At 48.5% G+C, this 5,123-nt stretch overlaps 1 long non-coding RNA gene across 1 annotated transcript; it reads right to left on the bottom strand.

Moving 5' to 3' along the window:
- Positions 1 to 2,813: 2,813 nt before the first annotated feature.
- On the bottom strand, positions 2,814 to 4,337 carry LOC135576295 (uncharacterized). The gene is made up of 2 exons (XR_010467937.1): positions 3,202 to 4,337; positions 2,814 to 2,847 (listed from the first exon to the last, which is right to left on the bottom strand). It is a non-coding gene; the product is annotated as an uncharacterized LOC135576295 (long non-coding RNA).
- Positions 4,338 to 5,123: the final 786 nt, after the last annotated feature.

The following is a 5,123-nucleotide window of genomic DNA, read 5'->3' on the forward strand; positions in this document are numbered from 1 at the left end:
TAAGGCTGCTGCTCAGAAAACGCAGCTCGCTTTGAGTAATAATTTAATTCCTGTGTTCAGGGAGTTACCCCAGTGAGTCAAAGATTTCTAGATAGCCCCACCCTCCCCAACTTCCCGAACACTTACGCTGCCGTCACTTTTTCTTTACCAGACCCACACAAGATGTCTAACTGGCCAAAATCCCAAGAGGCAACTTCTCCTGCCTCCCCTGTTTTAGCCCCAGAAAACTAGGAAATAAACCCCTTGAAATACCCAGCGTGTGTAACAGAGGGATATTGAACAAGCCGTCTTCCTAACCTGGTTTCTCGCATAGGTGCTCTGTGTCTTCAGTACAAAGGAAGTGGATTTCAGGGGGAGAAAAGGAGGTGTTTCTGAAAATCCCACTATGGATACCCCGATACCTTTAAGTCCGAAGCACCTGTGCAGTGACAACGTAACAAAGAAGCTGCCGCCTTTATTTATTTCTGTATTTTGCGTTAGGTTCTTCCTCTGCTTTATAGCACCTTCTGTGCCCTTTGAAGCCTGTGCAGGGGCAGGTGTTGGGCATCAAGAGCCCCCCCATCCCAGCCCCATTGCTCAGGGGAATGTGGGGTGTCAGGTAAGGCCCCGGTGGGGGGGTGTGAGCTCTGTCACATACCTGTGCTCCACATTGTGCAGCGCATCGCTGGAAAATGCAGGGATCAGCCTCATAAAGCACAATGCAGATTTAGTCGTCATCTTTGTCTCTACCCCCCTCTCCCCGCTCTGCTCCCCGCTGTTGGTAACTGTCTGTATTATTATTTATTGTTATCAAGGGATTTGGTTTGATCAATGAAGTGTATATGCGTCTGACGGACATTCGGAGAGGAAATGCTTGGAGAATGAGTAACATGTCTGCAGTGGAGGGTGTGCGTGAGGGAGAGCGAGCATCGCTCCTAGAAACATTGACTGATGAGTTCATTTTAAAATCCAAGGGCATATAGCTGGTAAATTAGCACATATTGCAAATATAGTCTGGTGTGAGAGGCAGCGCTGCTGCCATTGAGCGGGGGGGGGGCGAGGAGAGGAGATTGTGAGCTCTAAAGTCACCTCACTGCAGACGTGGGGCGTGCGATTTCCACGGGCGGCTGCAGTGTGGCGGAGGGGGGAGCGGGGGGAAAACCGACATAGCAGCGCTGGATTTTATTGTTTTAAAATGCAGATCCAGCCAGGGGGGTGCTAAGCGAAAGGGCTGAAGTCCCCCCACTCCCCCCCATTCCCAAATCCTTCCCTTTCAGCCCCCTGAACCCCGATAGGGAGGGAGGGGGTACCCGGGTGGGTCCCGGGGCTGGTGCGGCGGGGACGCGGCGACCGAGCCGGGGATGCGGCGACCGAGCCGGGGATGCGGCGACGGGTTTTTCCCGGGAGTTTAAGGGATTATTGGGGAGGGGTGAGTGGGGCTGGCGTGTGTGTGTGTATGTGTGTGTGTGTGTGTGTGTGTGTATGTATGTGTGTGTGCGAGGCTGGCGGCGGCGGCGGCGGGGGGAGCCGAGTCCTTATTCTGTTAAAGATTTAAGTAGGCATGCAAGGAATCTCTAGGATAGTTGGCAAAGGGCGAGGGTGGGGAGGGGGGGGGAAGGATCCAAAAGAGTCTGTAACCAGACACTGAAGCTTTCCAGGAGTGAGAGTGTGTGAGAGAGACGGAGATGGAGCGAGAGGAAGAGAGGGGGCAGTGTGGTCTAGTACATTTTCATCTGGTCGTTGATTTGAGCCTGATGCTTGCTGTCCCTCAACAGCCTCCCTTGCCTGTATTTTTTCTTTCCCCCTCTCCTTTCCCTTCTACTTCATCGAAGCCTAGGGGAGCGAGGAAAGATTAAATGTGCTTTCTAAAAGGCAGCCACTTCATGCAGCTATGTCTACTCCAACCCCCAGCTACCCCCCACTCCCCCTTTTTGAAATAAAAAAATAGAGAGAAGGGGGAGACAGAGAGGGGGAGAAGGAAGGAGGAGGAAGAGGAGGACTATGGTTTAATGATGTCGGGACTGGCTGATCCAGAAGGAGGAAAAAAAAAAAAAAACCAAAAAAAAAAGAGAAAAAAATAATATTTGAGATCCTGGACGAGGAAGGACTTTGGTGAATGGGCTCAGACTGCTGAGGTGAGAAAAGGAACGGAGTGAATGATGATGATTCCGTAATGGTGCCTGTTACCGCTGCCCCCCCTGTGCGGCGGCGGGAGCGGGGCCGGGGGGGGGAATCTGCGTTGGGCGAGGAGCGTTTTTAAACCCTCGGGTACGTTCCGGCTTCTCCCGCTGGGCCTAAAGCGGTTCCAGAGATGGGTGAAGGGCGCAGATCCATATTATTTATTTGGGGGGAGAAGCGGGGGGGTGGGGGGGGGGGAGAGGAAGAGGGAGGAAAGGGAGGGAAGGGAGAAGAGAGGAGAAGGAGGTGGCAGGCTGAGGACGAAATCCTGCTCTCGGTTATGGCCGGCGTAAATTTCCATTGGCTGGGGTTGCACAAGGTGCTTGTGGAGGAGTCGGTGCAGGATGGAGTCCCTTTTGTGTGTGTGTGTGTGTGTGTGTGTGCGCGGTGCTCGGGGACCCTCCTCTCCCGGGGAAGCGGGTTTTTCTCCAGGTTTTTTCCTTTGCAAGCCCGGCAGGGGAGGGTGGTCGGTGCCTCCTCCCCGCTGACAGTCTGGGGTTCGCTCTGGCATCAGCCGCCCCCAGCTGATGCAGGAGTTGGGAGCGGGCCGCAGCTTGCAGACCCCCCTTAAGAATAATAATAATAATAATAATAACAACAACGGTGGGAGCGCGGAGGGAGGAGGGCGGCAAGGAGCTGCGGAGGAATTTGGTTCCTTTTTCCCCCCTTTTCTTTTCCTTGATATATTCCCTTTAAAAAAAAAAAAAAAAAAAAAAAAGGAGAGAGAGAGAGAGATGTTTTAAAAATGCAAGCGGCTTGCCCAGCTGCACACACCCACCCTCTCGCCTCCCTCCCCCGTTCTGCGCACAACCGCACACACGCTCGCACTTCGCTCGCTCACCCGCGCTCGCTCGGGTGTCAAAACCCGCCGGGCACCCAACCTGGTCCGGGCTCTGCCCCTTCCCCAACCCCTTCCCCTTCCCCAGCCCCGAACCCGTCCGGGGGTCCCGCCCGCCTCCCCCCTCCCCACCGCCGGGCTTTTCCCCCCTGCTCTTGGCGCTGAAGATCGGAGCCTCCCCCGCTTCCAAATGGTGAGTTTCTTACCTGATTTTTCTCGCAACTCGGGGGTTTTTTCTCCATCCCCGCCGGCCGCGGAGGGGGCGGGGAGGCAGCGCCTTTATGCTGCTGCACGCTTTGTGCCAGGCGGCTGGAGGGAGAGCCTGCATATTCCTGCTCTTATTTCTGCATTCCTTTTCGTTGAAACAATGAAAATAATTCCGTCACTGCCCCGAGCTTCCCTTTCTTTCTTCCTCTTCGTTATTTAAATGCGGAGATTTTTTCATGCGTTTGGCGCAAGCGACCTTGTTGGGAGCTGTAAGGAACCTGCCGTGCCTTGTCATTTTTGTATAAACGATTAAAAATGGAATGTATTCTCTCAACAGAGAAGCTCTTTCTTTCCACCTGTGTGTCCTGTTTTGTAATCTCGAGCCATGAATTGAACTTGCCTGCTATTCTTTTTCTCTTTCTCCTTTTTACCTTTTTATTTTTGATCCCCGTTTGGTGGGGTTTTTTTTTGCAAGAACTAGTTTGTTGCGCCCCTCTCAATCCCTGAGACCCTAACTTGTGATGTTTAGCTTTTAAATCCACGGGTTAGGCTCTTGGGAGCTGTGAGTTGTGCTTTGACATCTTTCTTTTATTTTATAAATATATCCTCTACATATATGTATACGCGTGTGCGTGTGTGTATATATATAGACGTATACACACACATAGGATAGTGTTTAGTAAACCTTTTAAGGGAAAAAAAGTGTATCTTTCCTCCTTAGGGTTGATCGGTTCATAGCAGGGCGGTGGTTGTGGCCATTTACTGTAAAAATCCAGGCTCCAATTAAAACCAGCGTTTGCATGACATATGTTTTTCTATGTGTATATTCAAGAGATAATTCTACAGCTGATACAGATATGGGGGTGTATGTGTGTACACATCTAGTGATTATTATATATGTGTGTGTAGATAAGATAGACACGATATAGATGCATGTAAATATAGCTGTTGAGGTGTGTGTGTATAGATACACATATGGATGATACGTGTGTATGAATATGTATGTAGGTAAATAAAACCCTCGATATGTATATATATTTACATACGTAGCTATATTAATATCCACCCTTGTGTTTTTAGATCGAAAGGGAGGTTTGCCTTGCTGCAGGCCACTGCATACGGCATCGCTTGCTCTATTTCTTTCTTATTTTGATATATATTTTTCCTCGCCCCCCCCCTTCTTGAGAGCAACACAAAGTACCCTGAGAGCGTAACAGTAACAGCTCGGTACATTGGTGCTTGACCTCAGCTGAAATCCCAGCATGCCTCATGCTTCCAAGTTTCAAACCCAGCGATTAATCTTCGAAATGTGCTCTATGGACACACACACCCCCCAAAAATTTAAAATATATCTATATATTAAAAAAAAAAAAGGTGAAAAAAACACGTGTTGGATCTTATGGATCGTTAGGTCGAAAATAAACTAAAGAATAAAATAGTTGCGTGTACCAACTGCTAAAAAGAAACTCGGAGCGAATGTTGAAGTTTTGTTTCAGTCCTTTTCTAGAACTTAAAGTGCTTTTCCAGGCAAAATTATGTGTAAATGACGAATCAGAAATGTTATAAATATTTCCAGCTGCTGTTTTTTTCTTGATGAGATTTTTATATTGCTGTAAAATGAATTATGGTTGGAACTGTATTTCTTATCTCTGTTCTGCAAGGCGATTTATAATGAAGTTACTGTACCTTGTTATGGCACCGAATTACTGTTTGGTACGTGAATGCAAATGCTTAAACTCAAACACAATGCACCAAAAATTAACTGTTGGTGTGACATTTTGCTGTTTAATAGTGTAGATGGTTTATGAGTTATTGAACTGGAAAAGGTTGCTTGTTTTGTTTCGATTTTTTTAGCTTCTTTTTATCGACACTGTAATTTCATTTTTTTTACCTCTATGGAAAAGAAAAATACCAACAAAGC

This window comes from Columba livia, chromosome 24 (genome assembly GCF_036013475.1).
Source record: "Columba livia isolate bColLiv1 breed racing homer chromosome 24, bColLiv1.pat.W.v2, whole genome shotgun sequence".
NCBI lineage: Eukaryota > Metazoa > Chordata > Aves > Columbiformes > Columbidae > Columba > Columba livia.